At 46.0% G+C, this 22149-nt stretch overlaps 1 protein-coding gene across 4 annotated transcripts in view; it reads right to left on the bottom strand.

Annotated features, from left to right (window-relative positions):
* The window catches only part of Dab1 (DAB adaptor protein 1), a 1119830-nt gene that overhangs the window by 900355 nt on the left and 197326 nt on the right, over nt 1-22149 (bottom strand). The window contains exon 1 of one of the 4 annotated variants that reach the window (XM_075945174.1): nt 6491-6545. The exons of the other annotated variants lie outside the window; for them this stretch is intronic. The gene's annotated coding sequence lies outside the window, so the exon portion shown is untranslated. Of the gene's footprint in view, nt 1-6490; nt 6546-22149 lie in introns of those variants that run through there. 4 annotated transcript variants of the gene reach the window in all.

Raw genomic sequence — 22149 nt, 5'->3', positions numbered from 1 at the left:
AGTTAGGTAATAAAGGCAAGATAATAAGATTAGATAATCTGGAGAGATACCTCAGCAGCCAAGAGTGTTCTCTACTCTTGCAGAGGACTCGAGTTCGATTCCCAGTCTCCAGGTCATGTCAGGCCGGCTGTAGTTCCAGTTCCAGGTCACCCGATGCCCCTTCCTGGCTTCTGCTGGCACTTGTTCTCAGGTATTTATACCCCCATACACATGCACATAAATAAAAGTAATTATTCAATAAAGAAGGCTCTGGAAAATGGCCACGATATGGAGAAGTACACGCAAGTTTAAAGAGTAGAATGTATTCCAGGCTGAGCGCTACGGCAGCATATCTGAGAATGCAGGGCCTCCGCCTAGTGAGAGTAGACAAAAAGGCCCATGTCAAGGGACTGCAGTAGACACAGAGCAGAGTGTCCCCAGAGGAAGTGGTGAGCTGTAGGATTCTGTGTTCCCAGAACCAATGGAGGAACACCCCGTGGAGGTCCTCAGTTAACACACAGGCACCCTTAATTGAATAAAGGAGGAATCTGAGGCCAGAGACCTTGAAGTGAAGCAGAGGACAGAAGAAGAGGATGGCATTTGTCCCCATCCCCAGGCTTTCCTTCTGATTATGGGTGGAGCCTGTCGAGGAAGACTGGAGAGAACAAACTGAAGCTGCTGGGATGTGGGAGACAGTGAGACCTAGAGCACAAGGGAAGGTTTTATGGAGTCCAGACACGTGGGAATCATCCAAAGGGTGGGGGATCAAGTTTCATTCCTTCCCAGCTCCCTGGCCTTTCCCAGAAGCTTTGGGGTAAGGCAAGCAATCAAGTCTTCCCAGAATGGACAGCATTTGGCTGGCCGAAGAGAGCCTAAAGGGAGAGTATCGAACAACACCAGGGGCAAGGGCATAGAGGAAGGGGGCACAGGTAACACAGACTCGCTTTATGAGAACAGGTAAACACACACCTGGAGAATCTCGGGTATGGCAACAACTCTAAGAATAATGGAAAGCTTGTGGGGAGGGGCTGAGTGCTAGGAAACATAGGGCTGTAACTTTCGTGATAAAGCTTTGCGATAGCTGCCCTCCTGGTGGCCACAATGGGTCAGACAGATGGGGAGGACCTGTGACGCAGGTCAAGAATGGGTGCAGTGCCACTGGGACGAAGTACTGATATTCACAGGTCAGCAGCCTCGTCTTGCTCCTGCCTTGCTGGTGACCCCTTGTTGTGGGCTTCATTCCCTCACTGCAAACAGAAGGTAAGAGCAGTCTTGCCCTGCTCCCCTGCATCCATGGTCTCAGATGAGCTACTTACATGGCCCTCCCATTCCTAAAGGTAGCGACTCTCTGACACAAGTGAGGACTACAGACGTAAATAAAACAGAGCGGGGAGCAGAGCACCAAGTTAAGGTTCTCATGGCAACCTGAATCCACAGCTGCCTTCTCCTGACAGGCTGATGAATACTCCCAAAGTCTCCCTATTGGACAGGAATTGTCAGGGACTCTTTAGGGGGAAATAGGGGTGGGACACCAAGACGAGACTAGCCAACCATTTTAATGAGATTTTTTAATAAATGCAAAAAAATTAGCAATACTTTCAATGAAGGTGCCCAAATAAAAAATCCATTTAATATTTAATGAGACACTATTTATTATTTATGCAATAATAAATGCCAGTTGGTTATTAATAAAATATTGCTCAGTCATTAATCCTCAATAAATACAGTTGGAGTAATTAGTATTAAAGTGACAAATATTTCATAATGAGAAAGTAATTTTCTCAATGTTAATGGATTGTTCAAACAAACCTTATTACTTGAAGGCATCAAGATGGAGACACTCTGAGACAGGCTGAGAAGTGATAACATCACCTTGAAAAGTTTGAAAGCTCAAAAATTGAGAAAACGAGGCCAGCAGGGCCTCAAACTGCAGTCGAGAACCTCAAGTTTCTCAAAAAAAGAGAGACGGACAGAAACTCCACAGACCAGCCTAAGCCTGCAGCCAGGACAGATCTTCGGATGCTACCCTGGCAGGGTCATGGGATTTCTTTGCTAGTTCTCTCATTTGAAAAATGACAGTAATCACGTCTCCCATCCAGTGTCCTGGTAAGGATTAAATGGATTATATATTTTTCAAAGGCCTGTAGGATAGGGGATATTTGACAAATGACAAGTCACACTCAGGTCCATTAAGAAGGGGTGTCCCTTAACTATCGTGAAGGGAATTGGCGGCCCTGTTTCCCAAGATGCCCGGATGTGGGGAAAATGAACCAGGCTTCTCAGAATTGCATCTTCTGCTCTGAGTGTCTGCATTGATCCTCCCTGCTTTGCCTAAGCTGTTTGCATAGATGTCAAGCTGCCTGTCAGCCCAGTGTGTCAGTGGCGACAGCGCTGACACCCAAGGGAGGAAAAGGTGTAAACGTGAGAACATCGGCTTCCGCTCTCCACTCTGCAGACACCGCTGCGGCCCCCTTCCTTCCTCTTCCACCATCTTACCATACACATCAGGACAAATAACTCCTGGAAGTCTCCCAGACTCACCTGTGTTTTATGACCCTTCCCTTTTCCTGCATTTTTTTTTCCTTCCTTGGAACTTTGCTTCCCAGCAGACTTTTGGTTATAGAGAGCTGGGGGTGATGAGCACAATCATGAAGTGGACCAGCCAGTCACAGAGCGATGCAGCTCACCTTAGCAGCCACGGTCAAAGCTGCAGGGAGGAGGTGGGGAGAGCCAGCCTGGGGGCTGCGGTGAAGAAGGAGCTTTTTTCCTACAACTGCAAGCATCTGTCTCTGAAGCGCTAACCAGCTCCAGATTTATAACCCTTCAGATACACCAGTGCTTCCAAGAGGTGTCAATCAATGCAATGACTACAAGTGCATTTTGGGTACCAGGTGCCAAGCTGCTGACTAGGGGGAATTTCCCCCAGAACCTGACAAAGGAACAATTCGCTGTACTCAATGTGAGTTGCACCATAAGAGAAACAGAGTGATGCTGTGGGAAACCCCTGTCTCAGGCTAGAGGTGGAGTTCGGCTGGTAGAGTACCTGCCTGGCTTACCCCAAGCTCTAGGTGTGATTGTCAGCAGCACATAAACTGGGTGTGGTATCACGTGCCTTTCAGCCCTTCATTCTGGGTGGGTAGAGGCAGGAGGATGGGAAGTTCAGGATCATCCTCACCTACTTTATGAGGTAAAGGTAGAGGCCAGAGGTAAAGGATGAAGGTCAGAGGAGACGGAAAAGCCTCCATGAACCAATCAGTTCGTGTGTGTTTTCAGATGTCTCTCTCCTGCACTTCTGAAAATGCAGATGCCACCAGGGACAGTGACTCTAAGGGGAAGTCACATATGAGGATGTAAGAGGTGACAACTATGAGTATATGGAGGTGTAAGACAACATAGGACCTAGAGACGGGATAGGCTGGGCTCAACTGTGGCTGCTGACATTTCTGTCTATGTACAAAGTTTACATCCAGAAGACTGCGAGTACCGCCTTCTCTGACTGGGTATATAGGAATCTCAAAGGAGTTAATTCCTCCAATTCACATGCAGAAGTGCCTGTAATATCCTAAGTGACCAATAAGTAGCCAAAGATATCATTCCCAACACTCTGCCACTCGACCCAGACCTGTTCTGACTCTGCAAGACGAGCTCTGGATTGCATTCTTCACAACAGAAGCCGAGAGCTCTGTGATCGTGAAACGACAGATCTGCATTTGAACTGTCCTCTACCCTGGTTGGTGACACGCCTGTCTCAGCCTTGTGAATCTGCCCTAATCGCAGTCCATTCCTCTCATCCATTAATATAACCAAACAGAAGGCTCAGCTGTCAATCAGTGCCCATCCAGGAAGGCTAAAACAGCTGTTGGTGCAAACAGAGTCGAAGAGGGTTCAATTGGGTTTTCCATAGGGGTTTGTTTGGACCGCAGTGTTTCTTTAAATGTTCACCTGTTCGTGGATTTCCAGGGAATGAATTGAATGTTTAGAATGTCCCCGCCCTCGTCAACCAGACTCATTTACACTTGGCAGAACTCTGGCATTTCCAAATCTTTTCAGAAAAAAATTCAGTCTAAATTTTCCATGTTCCACAGGTATAAAATGTGTTGAGGAGACTGGCTCTCTGGATTCCCATAACAACATATCAGAGAATGGGTGGTCTAAGTGGCAGAAAGTGGTATTTGAGGACACAAGCCCCAGAGAAAGGTGCCAAAGAAATAGAACTGAGTTCTGAAGGAAGGGTCAGGGTTCAGCCCATGACCTCATTTAACCCCAGTCACCTCCTGAAGACACCACCTCTAAATACAGTCACACTGGTGGCAATGTTTAAACATACAAACTGGGTATGGGGGATGGTCATAATAGTTTATAACTAGGAAGGAAACTGTCTTCTTCACCTATTTTACAGAATTATCTTGTGGTAGGGCTGGAGAGACGGCTCAGCGATTAAGATCACTGCCTGCTCTTCCAAAGGTCCTGAGTTCAATTCCCAGCAACCACATGGTGGCTCACTGCCATCTGTAATGAGAGCTGGTGCACTCCTGAGGAAGAGACCTGGTCAGTCCTCACCAACTTAGAATAGGAAACCCAATATGGACAAGTTGAACAGAACTGCCACATATGGGCTGCCCATGCGTGCTTCAGCAAAAAGAAAGGACTTAGATCAGAGCCCAGAATTCTCAGCAGGCTATTGTGCAGCTCCTAGATATTTCACGAACACTTCTTGAATGCCTGATAGAGAGAATCCTATATACATTGTTTTTTGGGTATAAATAATTTATCCTCTATTCACTTTTTTTTTAGCGAGTGTCAATCATATGCAGGTCATTCTGCCAGGCTAAGCTTAGAGATTTCAAAGAGTCCCATTGCCCTAAAAAAAAGGAAACTAAAGTCCTAAGAAACATCAGATGGGCTCCTGGAGTTCTAGACAGCCAGATGTTCATCTGTATTGGAGCACTGGATCACAAATAACAAAGGTCCAGTCCCAGTACTACCGTGACCAACTAGATGTCACAGGGCAAATTGTTTAACCTCTCTCTGACAAATGAGAATAGGATTTTCTAGGGCACTTGATAGGGAAGTGGACAGGCATGAATTACCTAGCACCTTGCCTGGCTTCGAGCCAGCTGTGATGTGGGGAATGCTGATCCCTTTCGGCAGGGAGAGGCTGCAAGAAGGGATTGGGTAACAATAACCACTCTCTCTTCTTGGACCTGAGTAACGGACTTTGTACGCGATCTTATTAACAAGTGTGTGTATGGGTTATCAATTTTAGATTTCCAGAATTGCAGGTACAGTGCCAGCTTCCGTCATTTATCTTCTGTTACTGCAGGGAACTATCCCACTGAGAGAGATTTATTATTAAGTACAGATACTCCCTTGCTAAAAAGCCATTGAACCTCTTCTTTAAAAATGGGAGCATTTGTGTGCTGCTGTGAATATATCCAGATGCATTTTTAATCCCCAAGGTGCTGTCACAGACCAGCCTTCTTTAGGAGAACTTTCTTTATGAGCTAGCGTTTATGTATCACCTATCATACATGGACCAGGGTCCTGTGCTATGTTTCTTAGGTACTTTATTTCGCCTAATTTGCAGGAGAAGGGGGAGAGGGATGTCTCTGGAGCCATACATTTTGGTGAAGACACTGAAGATCAACCAATGAAAGGGAGGATAGTGGTTCTGAAGCATAGCCCAAAAACTTACAGGACCCGTATATTGTCAGACCACGCCAAGATCTACTGCCTCCAAAGTTCCAGAGCTTGGTGTTTAAATTAGCTACACAGGTAAATTCCCTATACATTTGAATATTTGTGGGATTTGTCTGTGATCACAGCTAAGAGAAGGTGGGGGAAACCGCAGCTAAGATCTAACTACAGGACAGCAAGTTTCTTGACCAGCAGTGACTGTACAGCTCCTCCACCCCTCTGCAGATACGTGGTGATGCCTTGAACACATGTTTGGTGATGAGCACAGGGAGGAGGAGGAATTACTTTCAGGAGCACTGCTATAATTCTATAAAGCTCATAGCAGACTTCACAATAAACAAATATACGGTCCCAAGTCAGTATGCTGAGGTTTATGGCTTTATGTTGCCCTACAAAAGACACTTAAGGTCGGAGGAGAGGAGGAGAGAAACAAACAAACAACACAAAAGGAGGGAAGAAAAACTATTGAGGAAAGAAAGAAAGGAAGGAAGGGAAGGAGGGAGGGAGGGAGGGAGGAAGGAAGGAAGGAAGGAAGGAAGGAAGGAAGGAAGGAAGGGAAAAAAGGAGGAGCCGACGGGAGGAAGAAACTCACTTAAATGAACAAAAGGGTGAAGAAGGGAGGGAAAGGAGAGACGGGGAGGGAGATGAATGACTGATCTGGAGAGGATGAGCAGGAAGCCAGGAGGCTGATGATGGAAATGGCCATTTTAACATCCTTGTGCTGGAGCCCGGGAGCAACAAAGAACGGAAGCGCAAGCAATAAGTCTTCAGTATTTCACACTTAGTGGGACTTTTGGACGTGAAATGTACTTACAAAATAATGTGGCATTTCAAAAGCATGTTGTCCTCTGATAAGCCAGGGTCTGGAACCAGAAAAAAAAAATGCGTGTATGGACAATTACCAGACTGTAACAGCCGATGAATGTGATTTGTAAGTTGCAGCCGCTGTATTTATTTCAGCATATTAACATATAGACGTTTGTCACCTTACCAAAAGCCTGTGTGATTGCCTCCCCCACCCGGGGCTCAAGCTGGCTGCCTTTCTCTCTCCTCTGCCCCATTCTTTTCTCCCTCGGCTCTCTCCTTTCCTAGTCCCCTCCACCCTGCCTTGTTCTCTTCCTATCTCTGTCTCCTGCCAATCATTCACTCCATCCTTTCTGTTCTCATTTTCCCTCCCTTTCCACGGTTCCTTTGTTCCCCTTTTCTACCCTCTCTCCAACTTGACATTTTTCTCTTATTGTTTTCTCTTTTTGCTAAAGCTTTCCTTTTTCTTTCTTTTGATACCCACTTTCTGCCACCCACCCCTTTCTGCCACCCACCCCTTTCAGCCCCTTCCCTTCATTGTCATCTTTTCGGTCTGAGCACTTGGTTCCCAGCCTTCACCTTATCCTTCCCTTGCTCTCCCAATGTCTCACCCCACCCTACTTCAACTCAGGAAGTCCATAGCAATATGTCTATATGACAGCTGATATTAAATAAGCTCTTTTGTTCTGGTCTATCCTTTCATGTATGCTCAGCAGGGGCGAGGACAATGTTTTTAGAGAGGGAACAGTGACACTTTCAGGGTTGGATAATAGTCAAATAGAAAGAGCTAAAAAGCAAAGAGGGGATGCCTCTGCTACCTAAGAATACAGATCCTGGTCCCAGATCTGACTACAACCAGCAGAACAAGAACCCTGTCCTGTCTCCACAATGTGGAACCTGTAAATGTTGCCTTAAGAGGAAGAGGGATCTTTGCAGACACAATCACCTTAAAGACTCTGGAGGGAGAAATATATGAGCTTAGCCAGGTATACCCTAAAAAACAGTTAGGATGTCACTACAGAAGGGCTACAAATGCGTTTGACATAGACAGAAGGCAGGAGGAGGAAGATGTAGAGATTAGGCTGATGTAACCAGAAGCCCAAGAATGCTGGCAGCTGGGAGTGGCAGTGGGAAGGATGAGATTCTCTCCCACACTTACAAGCAAGAGTATGACTCCGTCCAAAACTTGATTTCTGTCCAGCGTCACTCATTTTGTGTTGCTCTTCAGAACTACGCAGAAAACAACAATTTTTGTTGCCTCAAGCTACGTACGGCTCACGGCTGCCAGAGCTGCCACAGGAAGCTAGCACACTGATCTTGGTCCCTAGGCTGAAATGTTTTAAGTTCTGTGTTTCTAAGCTGCCTTGCTCTTTGTTACAGTTGCCGACTCCAGCCTTAGCCTTGACTCCTGGGTTCCACATTCTATCAGAGATGCTGCTTTCTCCTTCCGAACTTGTAGATACTTGTCTTCCACCTGAAGTCGTTAGTGAATTGTGTATGTTTTATGAGAAGACCCTTGGCTCTTCACATGCCATACCACTTTCTACATACCTATCAGCCTTAGCGCACTCCCTTTTCTCCCCTGATCTGCTGGGATACAGAAAGAACCTACAGGCATTAGCACAGGGCTCCCTATCGGCCATGCTATTCTCTCTCTAACCATGATCTATAAAGCAGGGATAACAGCTTCCCCTCAATTACCCAGGGCAAAGAGATCACAGCTGGGGTGTGAGTCCTAAGTGGCTACATGGGGATCCACTCCATCCCAATATGTGTGCATCAAGACTAGAGGGCAAATATTCTACAAATAAGCAAAAATATAAGAAAAGAACAAGAAGAAATTCAAACCCAAACAGACCTGCTTTGATTCTTATTGTTAGCCTTCTAAATTTGGGTAAGTTTTATTTTTAACTATATATATATATATGGGGGAGGTATGCACACTTGAGTGTGGGTGAGTATCCAGAGGCCAAAAGAGGCCATCAGATACCCTGGAGCTCGAGTTACAGACAGCTGCAAGCTTCCCAACCTGGATCCTGGGAATTGAACTCCAGTCTTCTGCAAGAATAGCACATGCTCTTAACTGCTGAGTCCTGTCTCCAGACCTGGACTATATTTTGTTGTTCTTGATTTTGAGGGTTTTACTATGCAGTCCTAGCTGTCCTGGAACTCACTAACTATGTAGACTAGCCTGGCCTCAAACTCTCAGAGGTCCAACTTGGCTCTGTCCCTAGACTTAAAGGTGAGCACCGTTACAACTGGCCTGTGAATTATTATTATTATTATTATTATTATTATTATTATTATTATCATCATTATTATTAGTCTCCCTTTCCTTCTATGCACTATGGGGCCATCCCTGCCCATCATATAGGTTTACTGTTGTAGAATTCATTAATATGTGTGGACCTATTTGTAACATTAAACATATAACACGTGACTTAGGACTTTATTATTAACACCAAAAACCAAAGTTGGGTTCCTTTTATTAACTGTATCTTCATAACATAATTACTTCAGGTTTTAGAGCCTTAACTGCCTTCTCCTTTCATGAACAGGCAATTGCAAGGACTTAACAGTGGCTGGCCTAGCGGGCATAGCATCCTAAGGACTCAGAATATCCTTTTTCATCAGGCAAGTGGGGACACTGTGCTCCTCTCTGCTTCACTGACAGAAGAAACGTCAAAGCAGCAGCCTGATTCTGACGGCTTCTCTCTCCTGACACATTTCATTATTTTTTTAAAGGAATAGATGGCCCTTGGTTTTATGGAAATCCAACTATGTTATTTAAGACTTGCATTGTATAAGAAAGGATCTTCACATTATCAGTCAATTTTACATTAAGCAAAGCCTTGAGGTTTTCTTTCAAACTTCTTTCTTCTAAAATCCAATTCAAACGAGAGCATTATCATTACCCCAGGTGTCAGGCCCTCTTTTCTTATCTAGACTCTACCTGGACACCCTAGCCTTTGTGTGCCAGTTTCAGCATGCAGGCTGCCTCTCCGTACCCTGGCGCCCTGTCAATGTCTTTCGGTCGAGAGTGAAAGTCCACCGGGTCATTGCTTTTTGACTGGCATCTGTGGACGCTTTGTGCAGAGCATGGCCACATGGGAAATGTCACTGGCCATCACTGTCAGATGGCTCTTCTAAGCACCTGTTGGCCCTCAAGTTTATAAACAGTAAGAAGAGACGGGCGCAGCATCTTACAGTGGCTTGCTGGTTTGCTCTGCTCTGTTCAAAACCTAGACAGAATCCATCTTAGTATTAGGCTCTCTGCTTTCTTTGGTGTTCACCAGCTGAAAGACTGGGGAGGGGTCCAAGGTGAGGGAAATGTGTCCCCTGCCACCCCTTCTACAACTCTGTTCTCTCTCTGATGTGGGAGTGTCATATCAATCTGTTGATTTCATTGGTTAAGCAATAAAGAAACTGCTTGGCCCTGATAGGTTAAAACATAGGTGGGAGGAGTAAACAGAACAGAATGCTGGGAGGAAGAGGAAGTGAGTTCAGAGAGACGCCATGCTCCCCTCTCCCGGACGCGAGAGCTCTGCTTTCTGAGGCACACGTGATGAAGCTCCGACCCAGGATGGACGTAGGCTAGAATCTTTCCCAGTAAGACTGATGCTACACAGATTATAAGAAATGGGCTAGTCCAGGTGCAAGAGTTAGCCGAGAAGAGGATAGATATAATGGGCCAAGCAGTGTTTAAATAAATCCAATTTGTGTGTTGTTATTTCAGGGCATAAGCTAGCCAGGCGGCCGGGGTGCTGGGGACGCAGCCCCGCTGCTCCTATTACAACATCTATCTTCACATATACTAGGGCAAGATCTTCCGTTTCACTCTTCTGAAGACTTTCCCCACCCTTAGAAATGTATTTCTTGCAGCCCCTGACCGAGGTCAGTAGTAATGTGCATTGTTAAATGGAGCCTAGGCTCCTGGTATATAATTACATGGATATTTTCTGACTGTGGCTATTGAGCCTGTTTCCCCAGTCCAGGTCACACAGGTAGCTATTGGCAGACTTAGGGTGCCAAAGCCGTTCCCTCTGTTTCACAGGACAGGAATGGCCAGAGCTGTTGCATGTGGAAGCCATGGTCTGATGCTGCATGTGGAGGTCATAGACTGAGGTTGCAGATGAAAGCCATAAGCTGATGTTGCCTGTGGAAACCAGAGGCTGACGTTGCATAGAGCAGCCGTGGGCTGATGTCACATGTGGAGGCCATAGGCTAATGTTGCGTGTGGAGGCCATAAAATGATGCTGCATCCGGAGGCCATAAATGGATCCTGCATGTGGAGTTCAGAGGCAGATGTGGGGATGTCTACCTCTATCACTGACCCCCCATCTGCCCCCCGAACCTGGATCTCAGCTAAGCTGACTGTTCAGCAGGCACTTAGGGTCTTTGAAAGCAAAATATCCCAGCTCTGTAATTAAACATTACTATAAGCCATTATTTTTTTCCCCAAAACTCTTAGTCCTTTATACCTTTGCCTTTTAACCAGTTAAGGATGAATGAGCCTTGGGAGGGCTGAAGCCAAAAGAAGCATGATGACGTGGCAAACGTACCTGGTGCTCCCTGGCACAGAGTCTAAGACTAGCGTCCTTGGCCAGGGCTGAGGACGGGATAGATAACTGCGTGGCAAGCACACAAAGGCTTCATCCAACAGAAACTCCTCGGCACCAGGGCTTGGGCCCCAGAAGAGTCGCTCAGCATGTACTGTGTGACACGGCTGAGTTCTTGAATGGATTGGAAAGGAAAGAGGTGGGAATGAGATCCTGAGCCTTAGAAGACAGTTGGCTCCTCTGTCACTCGGTCTCTCACTAACAGCTCTTACCATGGGCCTCTCTCTGTGGAGGCGATAAGACTGGGGCTCATGAGGTGATCCAGGGAGCTCGGAGCCCCAGGAAATTAATAAAGGGAGCCCAAGCCGTAGGTGGGTTCTAGCTATTGACACCAAAGCTTCTCTCTCTCTCTCTCTCTCTCTCTCTCTCTCTCTCTCTCTCTCTCCCTTCCTCCCCTCCCTCCCTCCCCCCCTCTCTCTCTGTGTATATGTGTGTGTCTTTCTTTTTTTGCCATAGGAGAGTTGATACAGGGCCTAAGCCTAGGTAAATACTACTATGCCCCGCTCCCAGCCCTGGTCCTCTGTGTCTTTTATTTTCTATCTATGATGAGGCAGAATCTCACTAAGTTTCTCAGGCCAACCTTAAGCTCACTACTAAGTCACCCAGGTAGCCTTTCGTCTTGCAATCCCCCTGCCCAGCCTGAAGAGCAGCTGGGATCAATTCCAAGCCATCCACCACCCTACCCAGCTCCACAGCTTTACTTGATCTTGCCCTGCTCATGACCAGGTTTTAACGGGAAGGCGCGAGGAAGACCAGAGGTCAGTCCAAAGCAGCTCCCAGGACTCAAGTGACTGGAGACTCTTTACCTGGCAGGGAAGCCTGCCTTTTAAGAAGGACGTGCTGACTAGCTGAGCCCCTTCGGCAGGCATCTCCTGCCTTCTGCCCCTGGGGAATGTCTGGGGAAGGTGAAACAGAGACTCCTGAAAGGCAACAGAGAAAGGTGGCTTCCCCGTGCATTGTTATGCAAATGCAGCACAAATTGGAGTCTTAAATCTGGCCCTAATGATGCCATTCGGCTTTGTCTCCGGCTTCCCTGACACCCATGCGGAGATGCACTTTACAGATGTTAGTTTATTATGTACACCAATCACTCAGTCTGTGTCTCCATGCGGTGGGCTGTTAGCAGCTGCCACTGCAGCCCTGGCAGTGGCTGAGTGACAGCGCTGGCCCAGCGCGGGCCCCCAGATCCAAGCCCTCTTTCATCAGCGCACAGGCAAACGGCTAATCAAATGATAGGCAAATCCAAAAACAAGACAGATCCCACAACGAGGCTGATTAAAAGCTTACTTGAAATTTGGAAAATAGTAATTTTTAAGAATGATAACATTTTTTAAAAAGCCTTTGAGATGCGCAGGAAAAAAAAAAAACCAATTTCATTCCAGCCAATCTTTCATCCTCAGAAGGATTAGAAGGAAGGCTCTGCTTTATGCTAAAGATGAAGACAGCTTTGCAGCTAAAACATATACCGTCCTGTTAATTATTCTTTCAAGCTTAAACATGTACTTTATTAATCTTTTTTCTCACTTTTTCAACCATAGATGTAGAGCAAATTTAGTATAGGAAGAAAAGAGCTCGCTGGCCTACAGCACATTCGCTGTGTCTTTGTGTTGCTGCCCAAGGGTGGGTGATGGGGGAGGAACGCAGAGGCAAAGGTCCCCAGGTCCTGTATGGTGTCCTCCTTACAACAGATGCCCTATGGCTAACACAGCATACCACAGTGCTGAAAACAGAGAACCGTGTAAACGAACAGAGGCAGCTGCAGGATAGACTGGAAGGAGAGTTGATCAATAATGTCCTCTGGGTTTTCGGGGCATAGCTCAGTCACAAAAGTTGCTGCCACAAGCATGAGGACCTGAGTTCAAACCCCAGCGTCCATGTGAAACGGTGAGAGCCACAGTGCTGGCTTTTAGTCCCAGCACTAAGAGACAGTGACAGGCAGATCCCTGGGGCTCATTAGTTAACCGGTCAAACCTAGTCAGCAAGCCTCCTCAGCTCTCGGTGAGAGACTCTCAGAAGACAATGTGCACAGCACCTGAGCAGCAATGCCTGAAGGCGACCATCAGCCTCCTCACACACATGCATGTGGGCCCTCCACACACTCCACACACATGAACACATGTACACGCTACACACACACACACACACACACACGCACGCACACACGCATGTACACGTCCTCTGCTAAGTAAGGATCCAGAGTATGGTTACTGCTTACCACAGACATGAACTGGGAGGAGGGGAGGTTTGCAGGCCACACTGCAATCTTTCATAAGTGAACAAATGACATTACCTAATCACCTCTTCTGTGTCAGGTGCTGTGCATGGGATCAAGGCATGGGCCATGCAGAGCTTCAATTTTCAGGAGAAGGAAATAGAAAAAAAGGCCCCCTCCAGTCAGTCTATCACCATGCAGTGAGTTCCCACTAACCCCTCTTCACCAAGGGGCAGGTCCTCCCCATTTGTAGATAAGAACAGTGATGCTTAGATTATTTCAGCAACTTGTACAAGATCACACAGCTTGGAGGAAGTTGAGGTGGGATTTCAGAACGGCCACACTCGGGTGCAGCATCTGCAAAATCACAACTGCTTACTTAGGTTGTGCCAATCATGTCAATGCTTGTAGAACAAGGAATAAACAAAAGTTGGCTAAATAACGGAGGCTTAGTAGAGGGTGAAATGAGGGCCACGTGGGAGGAGGAGGAGAAGATGCTCCAGAGGAGAAACCGGTTGACTCAGGTCTGGAGGGGCGGGGCACACCATGATCAACCTCTGCAAGGACATTCACAGGACCCAGACCAGCAGAGACAGGGATGAGTCTGGAATGCAGAGGTTGGAGTTCCGGAGCGTGGGATGTGAAGAAGGTAACCAGTGAAGGAGGCAGAAAGAGGATGTGGGATCAAACTGTAGCACTTCTCTTATCTCATGCTGTGTTTATCATTTTAAAAAGTCAAAGAAAATCAACTGTATTGTTCACCTGTAAAATATAGTGAAATGCTCAGTTTTATGTCAACCTGAGACACCAACATCATTGAAACACCTGCCCTTACTGAATATATCCAAGTCCAGTACGTGAGGTTCAAAGACCTGAGTTTAAACCCACTCCCAATTCTTCTGCTCATTGCTACACAACTCTGACTACCTTATTTCCTAATATTCAGGCCAGGTTACTGATTTACATTGTTCTGAATGATTCATTACCATATGGACTGATTGTGTTATGCATCATGTACCAACTACATAGCTGAACAATTACTGGGAACAACTAAAGAACACCCGTATGTATTTATTTGTATGTGTTCCAAAAATGATGCTCAGAAATGCCTGTAAAATTCTCTTTTCCACCTCATACAGGTAGGTGTATTTTTCCTCTTTGCAGACATGGGCACTGAGATTGGAAGATTTTGATCAGCTAAATTCAGATCAGCTCCTTAGGAGATAAGAACACGGCTGTTTTGAAGTGTGTTCCACTCTGTTACTATAGCTTCACACTAACCACTTAGCTTGGCATTGCTCCATCTTCCGGCAATGGAACCAACCCTTCAGAAGGATCCTTTACAAACAGGACAGTGCTCATGCCCAGTTTTGCTGCAGATATGCAAATTCAGAAGAAACCTGGAGCAAGTACACTAAGTGGGGACAGTTTGCTGAGAACATGTATCACAAGAATTCCTTTTGCTTATGATATGTACGTTGTTTTGTAAAATCCACGATATTGGTATGATACATGGTATATATAGGGTATTGGGTTGGGAGGAAGATAAGAAGATATAGTATTCATGAACATAATATCCTTATATCCGATTTCAGTGTCTTTGTACTCCATCATCGAGTATTATAAGAAACGACTTTTTAAAAATTTCTAAATTCTTTTAATGAAATAAATTCTGTACACATCTCTGTTTACCACCCCTGCGGCATACAAGCCCTGACAGAAATGATCATGCTCTACTTGCCCCTAGGCCCACTGCAGCACCCTTCACAGTGCGTGATATTGCCAAGAAACTCAACATCAGGTGAGGTGACTCCCTTTTGTGAGATCATATCTAGCACGGTCACTGTGCCAACTTTGAACTGACTTGCGGCTTTCAAGTCTTAGGTTCGAGTACAACTCTCCAAGGTTGCTGTTATTATTTTCTCACTTTTATTTTCAGAAAGAGTTTCTCTGCAAAACAGTTTCTCAAAATCTGAGAAATTGCTCTGTAGACCAGGCTGGCCTCGAACTCACAGAGGTCTGCCTGCCTCTGTCTCCCTAGTGCTGGGATTAAAAGCATACATCACTACCACCCAGATATTTTCTTCATTTTTTTAAATTTTTTTTTGGGGTGGAGGATGGGGCAGACAAAAAAGAGAAGTGAATTTGTTCAGCTTATGGAAAAGCAGATCTAGAATTCCAGCCTCAGCAGGCAGGCATGTAACCCCAACACCGACGCCGCTAATGACCGCTACCCAGAGTGTGTGAACACTTAGACACACACTCTATCATGCCCATTCTCTCCTCCAATCCTCACAGCAACCCTAAGATGGGCAGGGTTGGTCCCACCTTAGACATGAAAGCACTGAGGCTCCAGGCCACGCACTTGATGAGAAAGCAGCTGCATCCTCTTCTCACAGAGGGAACCATTCTGCTTTGCCTTCCTTCATTCAGGGAAAAGCACACATCTCTGACAAAATTCCAAGAATCCTCAGAGCCATTAGACTCTCCTCCTCCAAACACAACAGAACCTTCTTTAGAGCGCCGCACATGCTTGGAAGAGCACACACATAAAAGTGTAATTTGAACACTTGTCTCTTTTACCCCCTTGTTGCAAAAGTAGAAGAATGTTTATGCACCAGGAAAAAAAAATCTAGCTGCATTTCCCAGTTTAATTAGTTTGTCAAGTGCCTGCAATATGATTTCCATGTTAATTTCCCTACATCCCATTTCGGTTTCTTTATACTCCACTTCAATTATTTGTTTAAAAATGGAGAGAGGCACAATGACTATGTTTAAATTCCACTTGACTCAACTAATGTTTACTGATGCTCCAACTTGTACTAGCCCTGCAGGGTTCACAGAAACACCACACATGTGCTACTCCCCCCCTTCCTTGTCTATTGCAGACATTACTAATCTATCAGCTGCTCCCTCCCCATTCTACACTCCCTGAGGAAAGGAAATTTCAAAAATTTCTGACTACATCTTTCTAAGCAACCAATTCCCAAGCAATTAATACTAACATGGGGGGGGGGGGACTACTTGTAGCCTCAGTATGAAAATTTTTAAAATAATTCTCTTCATATTTAATTGTCAGGAGGTACTGATAGCTCCATTTTTAGTCTTAAAAATATTTTTATAAAAATGAATGCTTATCAAATCAGCATATATATTTTAGTTAACCAGCTGCTTGCTTATTTATCTAAGAAGGTTGTACAGAGATCATGGGCTACATGGATACCACACAGATAGTGCCTATTCCCAGGTAGCTTGCAGTCTGCTCTGAGGACTGATATCATAGGTCCAAAGCATGGAGAGCAATAGAGATCTTTGGATCCATTCATATGAAACCAGGATGACTACAACAGCTGAGAGAAACCAACCTGCAAATCCCAGATCCTTAGCCCTGCAAAGATCTCAGGAGGGTCTTTACTCCCTGAAGAGACTCAGGGACTTAGGCTGCTTCCTTAGCCTCTTTAGAAATCTCTTCTAGGTTCATTCATTTGAGATTCCGTATAGACTGAGTGATTCTATCTCTCCTCCAAATTCATGTGCCAATACTCAACCCCCAATCTGGTGTTATGAGATGGAGGCTTTGGAAGGTGATTAGGCCATGAGGGAGTGGCTTTCGTGAATGCGATTTGTGCTCTAGTAAGAAGAGACATGAGAACTTGATGGGCTCTCTGCTGTCTTCCACATGAGGATACAAGGAGACAGTGGCCATCTACAAACCAGGAAGTGAGTCAGACACCTTAAGTGCCAGTGTCTCAATCTTGAGCTTTCTAGATCCCACAACCGTAACAAATGAATGTCAGAAACTTTGCCCTGTCTCTAGGAGTCTGCTAAAGATGCCTGGACAAAGGGACCTACAAGAACGGGGCAGTTGGGAGACTGTAGAGAGTTCGGAAACCAGACCTGGAATGACCACAGTTATCCAATACCAGCGTGACCTGGATGTGGGCTGAGACTGAGGCTTCGCTGTTCTCTTTCTTAGCATATGAAAAGACTTCATTTGTCATCTTCCCTAAGGGGCCAGGGGGCCAACAGATTTCTTCTGAGTTACCCCTAAGAGGACAGACCTCCAAACCACTTCACACTGTGCTATGAAAAATAAACTGTACCCTGTGAAGCCACCGGGACTTCAAGATTATTTGTTACAGGGGCCTTTGTTAAATTACCCTGTGTAATAGAGATTCTATTTGTTTTTCTCAAACATGGAGGGAACAGTACCCTGCTGTGAGGGCCAAATAATAAATGAGTGGGGAAGCTCCCAAGTGAACTTGTGTGGCGGAGCTGCCATTATTCATTTCACCTCAGAGAAACAGCAGGGACCCCAAGTATAGAGTTAGCAAAGGATCCAATCCCCGATGGGAGGTCGGACAGGTGACACAAGGACATACACCGAAGGCTCCCTTGAGCTTCTTCCTTTCACGGGAACTACCCTACTCAAAGGTATTGACTCATTAACCGCCCGGAGATCACGCCCAGCAAAGAGTCTGGCAGACAGTAGTGCCAGGCACTGTCTGGCAGAGACTCCTTCTGACAACATCTGGGTGGCTGTCTCCACGCCAGATCTATCCTGCTTCTGCCCCATTGTCGCCTGCTTTACTTCAATGACATTAATACTAATCAATGGTGTGCTGGAACAGACTCATGGAAGCAGAGATGACTTTGCCTGCTACTCCTTAGCCCCTCATCCGGTGGCATCCTAGCTTAGAGTCATTCAGAATAGGTGCCATCATGCTGCAGAAACGGGCATACTTACAGAGTATGGTTATTTTTCTTTCTGCTGGCCCCTATTTCCTTTTTCAAAAAGATGTCCAAGTGTGAGCATTGACTAGCTCATCACTGGTAATGGCACGATTAATAATCCCAACTATTGCATCTGACACGGTCATGGAGATGATGTACCAGGCCTCTAAACATAACAAGTACCAATTATGCGTTAGTCCCATGACATGCTCACAAGTAGACGGTGCTGCCTTATTTCTGCTCCAAAATAGGAAAAAGGAAACAAGCTCAGAGAAGCTATGAAATGTGCTGAGGGCCAAGACCCAGTGAACAAGGAAAGCCCACTCTGAAATAAGCTGTCTGACCTAAGGCTTGTATTATTTCTACCCTGTCAGGAGAAGTAGAAGGGGAGCTCGCTTTCAATTTCAGATTCTTGAGGGTCATCGTGAGTTTCATGGGCAGAGCAAGGGAAAGAATAATGCAATACTTACGAGAGACCTCTCTTTGTCTGGGGTTACACGATCGAGTTTTACATCAAATGCTGCAGGTATTTATCCCCCAGAGATCCCATAGGTGACTGAGCCGTCATGGCTGGGCTATTACACAGCCCAGGAGGCTGACTTCATAGACTTGGGCGTTTTAGATCAGAGATGGCAGGACCAGATGTGGTCCCTGGGTCTGCATTCTTCCCTACCCGCACCACCTAGATTCAGAGTTGGAAAGGTCACGTTGCAACTATATCTTGCCCCATACTTAGGTTTTACCTCTCTCTCTCTCTCTCTCTCTCTCTCTCTCTCTCTCTCTCTCTCTCTCTCTCTCTCTCTCTCTCTCTGTCTCTTTGTCTTCCCAGTGGGTCTGCTGGCAGTGGATTTAAAGGTCTACCTCCGCAGGCCTTCAGGGTAGAGCATGGTGTGCCAAGCATTCGGAGGACACTCTCTGAACATCTATTGAGTGGCCAAGTGACTGAATATGAGTGAGTGGATGACAGTGGAACAATTGAATGAGGGAAGCAAATGACAGGAAGGCTGACAGTGTTGGGCCTGGCACCAAGAGAAAAGGGATAAAAGAATGGAGGCACAGGGACATGGCAACAGTGGTCACTAGAGAGTAACTTGAACACTTTCGTGGTGGCCAAGCTTGTACAAAGCCAGCCCCCCTGAGCCTCTGGGGTTTGATACTTTCTAATCAACAAAGCTACAGACTCCTTTTGTGTCTCTGGCAAGAAAAACAGAGCCCAGCAAGAAGCAGTCAGAGGCAGCTCCCTGTTTATACATTTGGCTTTAGCTCTGCCAGTCTGAACAATGCCAAATGGAGCCCATAGGCCTAAGATGGGGGCTTGTGTGCCTTGGCCGCTATGGTCTCACGTGGCCCTTGGGCTTACAAAGCAACCACCTCCTCTTCAGGAAAGCCAAGCGTCATATCTCGGCACTTTGTTCCCTATATCCAAATGTCTCACCCTTGTCCCCACTCCCGACCCTTGTTCCCAATCTCCCTTTGCTTATACACCCTCATACTTGGAACATTTTCCTATCCCTTCTTTCTATTTGCACCCCTAGATCTGACACACAGTTATATTTTATGGCACTGATTATGATTTTCCTAGCTGGTCACAATTTATGTTTTTGATGGTTTGATTTTGGCCTTTGCTGATTAAATATTTTGACTAGTCCAGCCAGCTGCCAAGACTCCCCACAATGATCATGTCCTAAGCAGGAGCTACTCTGCATGGTTGCTGTCTACTGTTTTCTTCATGAACTGGACCAGTCATGATGAGCATGCTTGCAGTATCTAAGTGTCCCCCAAATGGTTAATTGGTTTCAGTGACTGTGTCCTCTTGGCTGAACATTAGAACCACATGGATGCTTTTAAAAAGTCTGATAACTAGGTTTTACTCAGATTCTGTTTTCAAAAGTCTTGGGGCCATTCTAATGTATGTCCAGGCTTGAGCCTCATAAGTTCAAAGTCAGGTCATTAATACTGACTCCTTTACCAGAGCATGGGACTGAGGCTAGATTGAGCCCAGAGTAAGAGATACACAGTGGCTAATGTGATGTTTCTGTAAGAAGGACACCAGAAAAAAGGCGGGGTCTTCCTCTGAATTAATATGTATCATTCCCAGATATAACAGAGATCTGGTTGCTGTTGTCATCTTACAACAATGAAGTGCACAAACAGCATGGTGGAGCAGGGGGGTCAGAGTACTGGGGATGGGGGAAATGAATAGATGAATACCCAGGTATTCACCCTTGAGCCAAGGAACCAGGTTTCGTCTTACTTGCCACAATAGGAGAGTTCATTAGTGTTCAAGTCAGGTTCCCGAAGAGGCTTTGTTCTTCTTTTAATAAAGGGCTATATGATAGTCTTTACTAATTGTATAACTTTTTTTTAAAAAAAAACTATTCTGAATTTATAGCATGAAAGTAGCTTAGACAATACACAAATTATTGGGAATGGCTAAATTCTAGTCAAATGTGATTTATCAGTAAAAGGTTGTACCTGGTGTGGTGGTGCACATCTTTAATCTCAGCATTTGGAAGGAAGAGGCAGGCAGATCTCCATGAGTTCGATGCCAGCCTGATCTACATAGTAAGTTCCAGAACATTCATGTCTACATAGTGAGACTCTGTCTCAATACCTCTCCTCTCCAAAAAGAGAAAGAAAGAAGAGAGAGAGAGAGAGAGAGAGAGAGAGAGAGAGAGAGAGAGAGAGAGAGAGAGAGAAAGGGAGAGAGGGGAGGGGGAGGGAGGGAAAAGGATATGTGCTAGAGCTGGTGACCTGTGGCTTTAAGTTGGTGACCTATGGTTTTAGTTATCCTGGGTCAGTGTGGTTGTCTCTGATGCCCATAGCCACTTGGATGGTACTGAGGAAATCAGCATGGCTGACCTCCTTTCCTTTGAACAAGCTATGCACAATTTTTATGTAAGCTATTAAAACCCTCCTTGGCCTGTCATCCTCATTTAGTAAACGGCAGCATCTCTGTGACTTGCTCACACTAACTGTGTCTACTGTCATTTGCCAGGCAACCACCATGTCTGTCAGACCCGACTGTAAAATAGTTCCTCGTCATCCACCTAAAACTATCAGCTATGTTCGGATACAGTGCCAGAAATGAGAACACAGCAATGAACAAGGTAGACATAGCTCCCGTCTTCACTAAGCTTAAGATGGGATAAGGGATGCTTAATAAGCAATAGAAGGAACTCCCTTAACCCTGACCTCCTGCACACCTGTCTCTGTGCTGGGCAGTTTGTACAAAGTTGACATCTTTAAGACACACCTCAGTCAATGTATTAGGATTTCCTCTTCTTCACAGATCATGAAGATAAGGCTATGGAAGATTGAATCACCTGCCCAAGCTCACAGTGGCAGCACTGGCAGCAGCACAATGGGAGGCCGACCTATTCCTTCACTGTCTCTCTCAATATACCCCTCCTGGTCTTCTGCTTGTGGATCCTTGCACGGGGGTGGCCTTCTGAGCCATACTGTCGCTTTGAGCACTTCTGATCAAGGATACCCAGAATGACACCTGGATCTCACTTTGGCAGAAAGCCCATGACAAATGTCTCATCAGCACAAAGGCTGTGCAATTAGACACAGACTATTAAAACGCCCATGCTGGAAACCCATTACTCGGTCCTTGCCAAGCAGCTCTGCCACCTGTGCAGCACTTCCACCTGTGCAGCACTTCCACCTGTGCAGCACTTCCACCTGTGCAGCACTTCCACCTGTGCAGCACTTCCACCTGTGCAGCACTTCCACCTGTGCAGCACTTCCACCTGTGCAGCACTTCCACCTGTGCAGCACTTCCACCTGTGCAGCACTTCCACCTGTGCCAAGGCAGGACCTGATCCCAGAGAACGAAAGGAGCCTGGGTGCGTGGCAGCAGTGGGTCCTCCAAACACTGCCCCACTCCCAAGTCTGTGTATGCTCCGGCATGTGCCATACAGAGCTGACACCCTGACTGCCTCAACTCCATTTGCCTCTCCTATTGCAAACTTAAAGGAAGAAGGAGCCCTACAGCTGGACAGACTTGAGTTCAAACCTTGGTCTTGCTGGGGAAATCACCCAGCCTCCACTGGCCTCTGTAGCACCATTTCTAAGCTGTGGTTGTACCACCTGCTACCA

Source organism: Microtus pennsylvanicus, chromosome 13 (genome assembly GCF_037038515.1).
Source record: "Microtus pennsylvanicus isolate mMicPen1 chromosome 13, mMicPen1.hap1, whole genome shotgun sequence".
Taxonomy (NCBI): Eukaryota; Metazoa; Chordata; class Mammalia; order Rodentia; family Cricetidae; genus Microtus; species Microtus pennsylvanicus.
The sequence above is the reverse complement of the archived record's forward strand: the minus strand, read 5'-3'. Positions and strand labels throughout refer to the sequence as shown.